Consider the following 12,574-nt stretch of genomic DNA (forward strand, 5'->3'; position numbering starts at 1 on the left):
ATCTTCGGTAGTTTGAGAAGCAGATAAATACCATGGCTATCTTTTTCTTCTTATGTGCTTGTATAATTGATCTCAAGCTAGGAACTTTGCATTCCAGTAGAAGCCTGGATTAAAAAGCTAGACCAACAACAGTCAGTCATCAATCTTGAGGCCATCTACCCTACCTACAACCATTTGTATAGGCCATTAGCTATTTAGTAACTTCAAGCCTCAGCCAAAGAGATCATCTTTCAAAGCAAATAAACATTCATTAGATATCCTCATTCATCTCATTCATTCCTGCTATTCTTTTGCTAATTCCCATCCATTATTCCCTTAGTGCTTGCAGTGAAATCTTACGCTCATTGCTTCAAGACATATTTATATACCACATCAGTGAGCACCAGAAAAGAAGGACTTGCTGCTTTCTTTCTCCAGATATGATTTCCTGCAAAAATTCAGGTGTGAATTTACACAGAACTGCAGCTCAGAGTAATATGGTTAATAACACTTTCCACACACATCCATAATTACCTGCCTCCCCCTTATGCCATCCTGGAAGTGAAATGTGGCACCAATGGCAGTAGTGTTCAATATATCTCATGTAAAAGGAGCTAAAACAGAGTAAAAGGAAAGATTAGTTAATATAAATGAGACAAAGAGGTGACTCTGCATAAATACCCTCTCTTATTCATTGGAAAATGCTGAAGTTGTTCTTTATGTGTCTGAAAATACTAACATTTTAAATACGTATATATTTTACTACAGGAACACTCCAAATTTGTATTGAAGTCCCCTTTCTGCAGTACTGCAGTTCTCAAAATATCCCATTCTGTGACCTCTGTATCATCCAAGAATACCTTTTCCAACAAGACAGTGTCTCTATGCCCACACAACCTATAAAATAAAAAATGGCAAACGCTCGTGGGCACCTAATGCTTCCACCAAGAGACTCAGTGGCTCAGCCACTCAGGTTAAGTCTTCATCTGAATCATCTCAGTCCCCTAAATTAGGAAAGCCACAGAATCCATTTATATGGCTACGACTGTGGGACAGATTTACACTTGACATAAATACATGCAACTGCTTTAGTGTTATTGGAGATGTACTGATTTACAGGAGTGGATAGAAAAGGTTTATTGCTTCTCCACAGCACAGGAAAATTTACATTTTGCTGCCAAAATATGGGGACACATAACAGCATTTTCCCTCACCTTTATGCCAGCAAAACTTAATTTCCCAAGCAAACAGCACGGAGGACATCCCCTGTAGCTGCAGGACTGCACTGGGGCACAACTGATCAAGGCACAGCCTTGATTTCCATTCCCGTACTTGTATTAGTGGGAGAAAGAGACTACTAGAAGGCTGAGATAGCCTTCTAAAGGGTCCACTGATCACCAGCACATTATCCAATGTAAATTATGCATATATTTAGAACACTAGCACAAAGCATACGTGGCCTGCTGTTCTTCCCAAATAATTGCATTACTATCTTAATTGTTTAGGTAAAATTTTCCAATTGTTAGTACTCATCTGGGTTTTCCCCTTGGAATTCTTATTTCTAAATAGCAACAATAGACTACAGGAACTTTCATTACTTTGGAACTGGTCATTAACATTGTCACGTTGTTTTTTCTTCTTTTCAGCTAATGATTACAAGCCCTAAAATGTTATTTCTTTTTTCAAATACATTACATTGAAGATCTTCATGATTACAATTTTAAAGGAATATGTAATGTTTATTTTTAGTGGCTTATTAATTAATGCATCCTGTTGAAAATACTCTAGTGCTAAACTGATAATGCCAAGAGTAAAGTTACATTATGCCTTTCTCTTAAGGGTCTCAATCCACCTTCAAGGGGCATGTTTCTAGATTATCTTAGAGATTTAGAAACATCAGCCAGTCAGTGAGGCCTATGCTTCTATGCTGATTTGAAAAATAGCATTTCTAATTCACTGAATTTCACTGCCCTGGCTCCTTTCCTTTACTGAAACTGTCAGTCTTCAGCATTTTATCCCTACATATGTCCTGCATTGAAAGTGGCTTTTATTTTTACTTTGCATGTGACGACAGAGATGCAGAAAGAGTTGGAGTCAGATCAATGAAAAATAGAGCTTCTTTTACTTTCATTGTGAAAGAAATGCCTAAGTACTCCTGTGGATCTGAGCCTAAATAACTCTTCTCAGAGCACCCAGGACAGCAGCGGTGAGGCAGGGAGCATGACCTGGTTCCTCCCTGTGACGTTCGCGTTCTCAATGCATCTTTCTTTCCTGTTTATAGAAGCAGCACCAGACTTCACATCTTGTGCGAGGCACACCAATATTGTCCTCATCCTGCAACTGGGTAAGCTGGGGCATGGAGACATTTGACCAATAATAAATCAAGATGCCTGAAATTAATCACTTCACATTCAGACCTCGCTCAACTAAATTTCTAAGACATTGGGCTCAGAAGTTACATTAAAGCTAACAAATTACTCCAAGAGATGCGTTCTAATGTTTTATAAATTGAAATCAATTTGTTCAAGCCAATGAGAGATGTCAGTTTCCAAAGTCAAGGAAGATAATTTGATGCTTACACTTGAATTGAGTCAAGTCTTATAGACCTCAAATTCCTAATCTGCATTCCCAGTCCTAGCCAGAACAGCAACAATGAAGTAAAAAAAGGTACAAGCACTTGATTTTTTTCTAATATAATGAAGATAATTAATAGTTTTTATGAGAGGTACACATCTTCTAGCTAGCTTTTCTTTAAAAGCATTTTGTATATGTAATTAAAATATTAAGCATGAGTTCATGTATGTTGTTCTGATTTTAAATGCACCAGTACTGACAAATCATTGGTGCTTAACGGTTCTGCCCTTAGAATCATCAGAATTTGACTTCAGAGCACTACGAAAAGCTAAAAAAAGATTTTAAGTGCTGGAAAATGACTTTTCTTTCCAGACTATTCAGAGTACTGTACATTCATTGTACTTTTGAAGGCAATGTGACTTGTGAAACTGGCAACTTTCCCATCCATAGAGTCTTAGAGATGTTTATAGCACATGATATTTTAATTGCCTGATGACAAAATTATTTGGAAATATATCAGTTTCACAATGTATTTGCTTCATATTTTAAACAAAAAGTATGAGGTTTGAATAACACTAAGGCCTGGATTTAAGCCCAACAAAACAACACAAATGTCCTGGAAAGGTGTCCCTAATCCATCACCCCTTAATGCAACCCATGAACCTATATGCTTAAGCTTAGGTGTCACTGGGGATTCAAACTAGCCCATACCTATCCAGGCAACATGGGTGAAATTCATGGTCCTTCACAAGGATCATAATTTTATTCTATGTCATGACTTCTAATAGGAGCAGTGGCTGCCAAGGATCTTTCTTTTTTTTTCTAGGTAAAGAAAAACCTAATAACTTCTAAAGTATAGTTGCTTAAAATAGGGAGCTACTGAAAAAGAAGCCAGAGTATGCAAGAAATATAGTCATTAATTTCCCAATCAAATTATGATTGGAAATTAGATATGGTCTGATCTGCATAAGCCAAGCCACAGAACTTCATCCAATAGGCAAACTAATCTTCTACACATATACGAGGAATGCTTATTAAGTAGATACCTCCCTAAAACCACATGACATTGAAAATATATGGAATAGACACCAACTGCCCTCTGAGTGGAGTTCACCATCATAGTTTTAATATATAAAATCCTAAAATGGCTTTAGATCTGCCCACTCGAGTGACTGACTTTGCCTCTATGTTGCATCCCGAAACCTAGAGTCGCCCGCTTTCTAGAAACACTAATGGACTTGACTGTGTACACAAACCTCTTTAGCTCTGGAATTCATACCTCCCTCTCCATAAGCACACACATAAGTAATCCAGTTTATTAGCCCTCTCTACATACAGCAAATCCCATCTTTTGAATGGATAGTCAGGGAAGCTGACCAGCTTGATAGGTACAGTTAGTAGACAGGGAAAAAGAGGAAAATATTTTAATGATTATGCTTTATTGTAACTTTCTAATGGGGAATTCCCTTCCATTTCCTAAGTTGTTGATTTGGGGTTTTTTTTTGTGTGTGTTTCTTTTCTTTCTTTTTTTTTTTTTTTTTTTTTTTTTTATTATTATCTTACTAGGACACGAAGGTAACTCTAAATGACAAATCAAAGTTAAAAATAAGGAAAAAAGCCTTTTCAGTAAAGTACAGAGTTTTAGGCTCTTGAAACTGTTAGAAGAGCATGTTGTATGTGCAAAGGGTAGTTTCATGAACAAATGGAATGTTTTGTTTTATTTTACAAAGCATACGTTACTTGCACAACTTACACGTTACAGATGCACAACTGAACATATTCAACACATGATCAAAGTCTTATTAATGGGGCTCGATGACTTGCACATTCAAGTGTTACTGAAATAGATGAAATCAGACCCTCTTTTGAATACAAATACTGATTTATAACAGCTGAAGATCTAACCTGTAGATCAGCCTTTCATAATGATTTGCATTTAGGAAAAACACAGGCCCCGCTCCTGAATTTTGATTTTGCTGGAGGCCTTTTGTGGAAGAGTTATACTGATATTCTTAGCCATATTAGAGATAATGTTTTGTAAATGGTGACTGATGCTTAACTGTACCAGCACTAGTAAGTGTCACTATAATTTATCCCCCAGTGGGATTTCCTCTCCCTGTGACTCCCTAGGTCTGTGGCTTGCTTATCAGTTCAGTCATGCCTGTCACAAACATACACATATGCTCTACGATGTATGTCACATCCTTACAAGGACTGAGGGCAGACAGACACTCTGAAATATGGAATGTGCATTAGCAAGCGTGGATCATAAAATTTCAAAGCCTAAGATCTTTTCACAGCCTGACAGATTTTCCCATATAGCTTTCCACATTCCTAGTGTAACCCAATACAGCACCACAGGCTGAATGATAAACAGAGACTCCTTCAGGAGGCCTTGGGAAAGTGAAGGCTCAGAAATTTTTACACTTTACTCTAACTATTCCACAGGTGACTGTTAAGGCTGCATAGCCCATTTTCGCACCTCAGTAGAAGAGGCAAAAAAGTGAGAACAGGGCAGAACAAGTAACTGCAAATGTCTGTTAATGGACTATTGCTACCCTTGAACACTATCTTTTATGGAAAATAAAAACATTTAGGTACTTTCCAATCCTGGAAAAAAACAGCAGAGCTTCAGCAGATACATGATTTAATATTGTTTTTGCATGAGGTGCACCAGTAAGTTTTATTATAAAACATGTGGTTAGTAATATTTGCAAACCATGAGAAGTCTGAAAGCACATTTCTAGTACTTGACTCACTTATATTTCTTCTGGCAAGCTGTGTGCTTGCCAGCTATAGCTTATATATATATTCATCACAGCCCTCAGCCTAAGCAATGTTCATGCAACACACATGAGCATTCAGAAAATGAGTCTGAGCTTAGCCAGTATATACTCACTGCGCCAAGCTCTCAGCAGCGTTGAACTGTACAAAAAGCACCCAGAGCAGAGCCAAGGTACGTAGACACAACCAGGGCTCCCCAGACCATGAGACTGACTATCTGCCAGGTCAAGCCCTAACATAAAGTGGAGCATCTTCAGAGCTGCTCTGCCTTATATCAGCTGTCAGTGACTGAGGGCTATGGCAGTTTTGGGGCATTGTTGGGATATTTTGACCACACTCCTTTGCTTATAGTTTTGCATCCTATGTACCACAGAAACTGTTACAGCAACAGCATGGCAGCAAAGGATCTCCTTGCTCGTAGGTAATCTTTCACTGTATAGATCCAGTAGACCAGTGCAAACTAACTAAAGCATAGCTAAGAACGAGGGCCAGGATGACTTATAATGACCTTCTGAGCAGCCACAGCACATACAGAGTACAGTGTGCAAGGTAGAAAAGGTTTCCAAACAAAATAGTACATAATATACCACAGCCACTACATTGTGCACATACTAGAGCTAGGGAAGCAAGCTTCAGCTGATAATGTATTTAATAGCTCTGTAATCAAAAGAGGGAGTCCACAGTCCCCCATCTTACAAAACCTATCATGCCTGTAATTCAAACTGCCTAATAAAAGATACATGCAAATTTATTTCTGTCTATGGGTTTGGGACAAAACACTAAACTGGAACCTTCATCAGTTGTTATGCTCGTTATATGACTAGACAGCAAAATCAGTGTTACCTCTGTTTCCCCATCACTCAGCTACATGATCACAGGAAAGATTTCAAAATGGCTGAACCGTATTTCCAAGCTGAATCTTTAGGCAATCACAATCTGTAGATTATTTGCAAGATTCTTGCTGTTTCTGCTGGTGAACTAACGTTTACAGGAAATACACTAAAATATCGTGAATGTTATTAAAAATATTGTCATGTTTTCTTTAACATTCTTTTAGTTCTAACATCTCTGCAAGTGGAACAAACAAGTTCTTTACTTACTAGATACTAAGCAGAGGTAGGTCCAAATTCTTCATATACTTACACTATTGAGGTCAAGAAGTAAAATGGCTTATCATATCTCTTCCCAGTTTGATTTGTCCAGTCATAACTTGTTTCCTGCATGCAGAGCTGCCAATCCTGAGCTGTGCTGCTGCAAAATGATAAGGCTCAAAGGAAAGGAAGGCATTTTCTTATTTTTTCTCTTCTCTCTCTTGGTAACTACTCAGGTAAGTTGTATTGCAGGCCACAGGGCAAGCCACTGTATAATTCACTATCAAAGATGACTGCTCCATTGTAGTACTCATTTGAAGTACTACAAAATTTTGGTGTTTAGTACATGCCATAGATATGTCAACATTTAATTTAATCTGGGAAATTATATCTCCTGTATTCAAAAAAGAATTGAAGGAAGGAATATTCCATCCTTCTAGAAATACTTCCTGTTTGGGATCAGAAATAATTCTATTAACATTAGCAACACAATAATGCTGTGTACCAGCTATTCATAGCTGGTATATGTGGCTACCTAAAATACAGTCTGTGGTACATTATGATTTCTGCTGATGAAAGTAAATGTCAGGAAATAACTGCAATTGATAAGATCATCTTTTTCACTGATGTTGCTCACATAAGGAGTGCAACAAGCTACTTTTGTGTAAGAACTAACACAGATTTCCAGCTGGTCTCGAAATGACACCAGTGTAACTTGAAGAACTGACAAGGAAACAAAAATATTCAAGGGAGGTTCCTCTCTTTCTACACACAAGACTGGACTAATTTATCTCAGAATTAATCATTTATCAGCATATATCAATAATTAATTTATCAGCAGCATTAATCTCAGATTGTGAGGTAGTTCATGGAGATACACTTCCTAAATAGTGCCTGAGAGAGAACAGGACATGAACCACCACTCTAGTTCTGTTAACAAAAAGTTAATATTTAGAAGAAAAAAAATCATCCTTTTGCACCATATATAAATATCTTTCACATTTTTTGATTGAGAGTGATAGACTTCAGCATGGCTAAAAATTCACAAGAGACTCACCTTGGGTTGTGTTAGGTATCAATCTCTCACTTGAGCAAGATGCAGTAGTAAAGATCGGGACTTGGGTCTGCCAAATCTCAGGTGGCTGCATGCAGGAGTGCATTAACCACCCCAGAGCCCCGAGGCACTCCTCCTGAGCAGAAATTCTAGGTTGAAAACAAATAAATCTTTCCAAACAAGTTTTATAGCAACTTTTCCACGTTCTGAATTTGACAAGTCAGTATTTGCCAGCTTTCTGAAAGCCTCCAGCCACCATCCAGAGCCAAACATCTCTCACATCTTTATGAGTCCTTTCAGCTCACCTTGCTGTCTCTTCCCAGTTTGATTTGTCCAGTCATAACTTGTTTCCTGCATGCAGAGCTGCCAATCCTGAGCTGTGCTGCTGCAAAATGACATGGCTCAAAGGAAAGGAAGGCATTTTCTTATTTTTTCTCTTCTCTCTCTTGGTAACTACTCAGGTAAGTTGTATTGCAGGCCACAGGGCAAGCCACTGTATAATTCACTATCAAAGAGCAAAGATGACTGCTCCATTGTAGTACTCATTTGAAGGCTGTAAACTTCAGCATCACTGCAGCTCATACATCAGATCTAATGTTTTCAGAGCCAGAGATACTCCAACAAAAATACTTCTAAATGCGTATTTTTTTTCACATACATATACGTAAGAAGGGCTTAACATAGAGGATTGCTGGTCTGAGTCACATAGTGACTACTGTCACAAAAATTATCATTATATTTAGGAGATCTCACAGCGCTCAACAGTGCTCCTTGGAAACTTTTCAAAGTACTACTAATAACAATGAAAAAAAAAACTATCACAAGGTGAAAACCTATGTCGCAGCCTGTAAACCGCATATACGCATCTGTGCATGTAATTGTATCAAAAAGTTATACACTTCAGGGGTCATTATAGACTACTGATCTTATCTTCTTGCCAAAAATACTACAGTAATACTTTACATTACAAACTGAGTTCATCAGTGACATTCATGCACTAGCTTGCTCCAACAGTAAATTTAGTCATTTTTTTATGATGAAAATTTACCTTCTGAATAATTAGAAATTTTTGGAATCCAGTCTGAAACCTAAAAAAATTTCCTAAATAATACTATGTGAATAAAAATACTAAAAAATAATAAAAAAGACTCATCAGCACACAAGTTACACATACTCTTAACTGGAGAAAAACATAATGAGGAAAACTGGGAGGAGACTGATTCCCCTGAAAACACCAGGGATCCATTAAGCATCATCATGTTCAGTATATCTTTTCTTGTCTTGTTGAAGAATGATAATCATCCTCATTAAGTAAATCTGAAATAGAGAATGATTTTGAAGTGATCCACTACTTCGACTTCTCATTTAATCCAGAAGAGCAATGAAAATACCTCATGTAACTTTATAATTTAAAAATAATCTGTGGCCACAGAAACTAACATATGCACAGAGAGCCAATCTCCACCAGCAGCTGAAGATCAAACTGCACATGAGGGGATAACAGTCAGTGTAGGCAACGCCACTGTGTGGAGCCTTGACAGCTTAATGAGGTCAACTGAAGCAGGAAGAGAAGGTGGAAAGAATAGGCAAGGTTGGAGAGGAAGCTTTAGAAGACTGAACAGCAGCCTCACAGGCAAGCTTCTTTCGTGCTTGAAAGCACACAAGAATTTGACATCTGGCTCTCCCTGCAGAAATCCAAGCAATCACCTCCGAAGTAGGCAGTGAAGCATGGCAGTACACCATACGTGCACCAAAGAACAGATAAACTAAAACACACTGGAAGTGCAGATAAGCATGTATTTCATGGATCTGAGAAACCAAAAAAGATTTATGCTATGAGAAGCAGTACAGATATGTCCCACCAAGAGCTCCAAAATGTCACTGAGACTCCTTTCAGTCTCTCAGACTTCACAGGTCTGTCCTACATGGTTTTATAGTTTCTAGATGCACTTCTCTGTAAGACTTAGATACAAGCCTAATTCTTATCAAGCAACTTCATTCTTCTGCTTTTCTTGTTTGCCCAGGTGGCTATCTTTCCAAAGGAGCACTGGGCAGTCCATCGTTTTGACCAATTAAAGCTCCAGTCGAGGAGTAGAGGTGGAAGCATTCCATCTCTGCAGGTGCAACAACTGCAGGGAACGAATCTCAGTAACACTGAGGTTAATCCAGAATGACTCTATTCACTTTTCCCAAGTTAAGTCCAGTATATAGCAAACAGGCTTCTATAAAAACAGGTAACTTCCCAAGTAGCTACTTTTCACTCAGTAGACTTGTGCAATGGAGGCTTGCTCAAATTATCAAGTCAATAAAATAACCTAAGCAGAATTCTGAGATTTACCTAAGGACCTTGCCCTGATCTTGCATCAGCAGCTCAGCAAAGAGATAAAGATCCAACCCAATTACTGAGGGCTCTGGAAAAGCAAACTTCAAAACAAAAGGCTTCTGAAAGTGGCCTGTTCCCCACACCAGTGTCAGTGGTTTCTTCTGTTGGTTACCAATGGTCATTACGTATAACTTGGGAGAAGGTGAAGGGGAAAGGCATCATTAACCAGAGGCTATGAATAGTGAATCCTGTAGCATGGATTTTATTTTAAAATTACTCCTCACTGCATTGTAAATGCTTGTATGATCAGATGCAGACTGAGGAGAGGTAACTGGGTTTTTTCCTCTTTTCAAGTACAGTTGGCAGTTGATCCTGCTCATGGTCAGTTGCTTGGCAACAAAACAAGTTTCTCTGGCTACAAAATAAATATTCCACATCTGAAATATTTGAGAAAACACTGTTTTTCCTAACTACATTCCATAGTACTTGGGCCACAGGGTTTCCCAAAATAACCTAAAATGTTAGCAAGGTTACACAAAGGACGATCTCCCATTAGATTACTGCTCTGAGGCAGATACAGAAATGTCTTCCTATACAATACTGGTCATATTCTTAAAGTGGGATGTTAAATCTACTTTGTGGTCTGGAGCTCACGTAAAGTACTTTAACTGCCTAGGAACAAATTAGCTAGCTAGATCCTGCACCCTTTTAAATGTAGGTGTGGTGGGAGACATTTAGCAGGGACTGAAAATCTGGAAGTTGCTATATTCAGTCTGAGATGTATGCCAAAGAAAGCATGTCTAAAGAAACAGCCAGTGAGCATAGACATAAAAATCAGATATCTCATCAACTACCAGAGCCACAAAGGCATGCTACTGGAAGTGCCTGGCCCTGTGATTGGTGTAGAAGATATTAAAACTCACGTGCCATCCAGTTATTGCATAATTCTGACTGCTACCTTTCTCCTCTTCCTCTTGTCAGGACATCACTTTTTTGAAGACACAGACAGTGGAAGCCAATTCTTGCTCTCTGAAAGTATCTGTCCCATTGGCCAATTCTAAAAAATGTAATGGACAGATTCAGGTTTCTCAGATGCAAAGGAAGGGTCATGGACCTGTACCCTGTGCTGGATCAGACAGTTAACACTGCAACCTGTGTCCCATCATGATTAACAGTGGATGTCCAAGAAGAGAATAAGAAGAGGACAAGCACATAGAGACGCTTCTTTAATATCCTCTCCCAGCATCCAACAATCTGTAACACAGAGATATCCATTTAATAGTCCTTGATGGATTCTTCTTCCGTGAATTTGTCTTAACATAAAGACTAGAGAAGAGAACTACCCACATTTAAATTTTATTATTAGCTAATAATTCCTCAAACCCAGCGTAATTATTTTGACTTTATAAACTGGGGGTGAAGAAAAATTAAATTTATTAGAGTTCTTCAAATTAAAGAAAAGAGAGACTATTCACCTTACAGATGGTCAATTAGAAACATTGATGAAGAATCTTAAGGCTGCTTCACTGGCTTCGGAGCCTAAGCCTATTTTCAAAAAGGAGTCTGCCAGGACTTGTGGAATTTGGCCTCTTGAAGTAGTGCAAGCTGGTCTTAAGTTCAGATATTCCTGTAAATATGAGACTGGAGCTACAAATGCACCTGGGCTCAATCAATAAAAGGATTTACACACTAACCACTGATACGCAATCTTGGTCTCTAAGGCCAACAGTGCAGAGTTAAAAAAAGCTCTCAAACATACCTAAATGCTATGGATATCTCCCTTTCCAACCTTAATTATCCTTAAATCTTTTCTTCTGTATGCACTTAAATAACTTGCATTTTGAGCTGGAAACTTTTCATCTATTGCACACTTAAAGTGGGAACATGATCTAGAAACTAAACTGTACTGGACATATCCTTCTGCTTATCTCGCTTGAGTAGCTTAATGCACTGGACATGTTAAGAGCCCACTATTAGATTTGACAGAAGCAACTAGTATAGTTTCTTTGGTACACAAGGGGAGTAGAGTTATCTGCTCTCCATTTTTTTTTTTATACTCCATTACCAAGTAGATTATTTCTTCCATCAGATTCCTGGCACATTCTGTGGACAGGATGGACACTGCTCACTTAATGAGTTACCATGTTTTGTTCATTGTTAATGTCTGGTCCCCTGAACAAGAATAATTTATTTGCTTCTGAATATCCTTTAATGTTTATATGTTTTGCAGACATTGATTGTTTTTGAAATATCCTTGTGATCTCATTTTGCAATGAGAAATCAAAGCATAAAAGAATTACTTTATTAGCATCTGCTTATCACACATGTTTCACTTCAGATTCTCAGGAACTGAATTCTCAGTGTATTTGCATTAGGCACCAATATCTGCACCTGCTGGCGTACAAGCAAATTAGATTCAGGATTTCCAGGTAAGCAGCCAAAATAAACAAAAAATACAACAACAAAAAAACATATATCTGAATGTTTTCACTCAGAATTCAGTTAATTAATTTCTTCATGGTTTACCTTAGTCTTCCCAAAGTGCTGTCTTTCACACTCCATTTTCCAATTTCTGTAATATCCAAAGCATTTGTCCCACAAACTTCAACCCCAGAGCATTTTTACCTGTGTAGTAAATGATATAGAAACTTGTGAAAAAATGCAGTTTAAGACTATGTCATCATGCCCAAGGCACAGAACATAAATTTTACAGAAAGTCTTAATTCTGTCACTGTCTCAATCTCAGTGCTTGACTTTGCTACATTGTAT

Source organism: Rhea pennata, chromosome 5 (assembly GCF_028389875.1).
Source record: "Rhea pennata isolate bPtePen1 chromosome 5, bPtePen1.pri, whole genome shotgun sequence".
In the NCBI taxonomy this organism is placed as follows: Eukaryota; Metazoa; Chordata; class Aves; order Rheiformes; family Rheidae; genus Rhea; species Rhea pennata.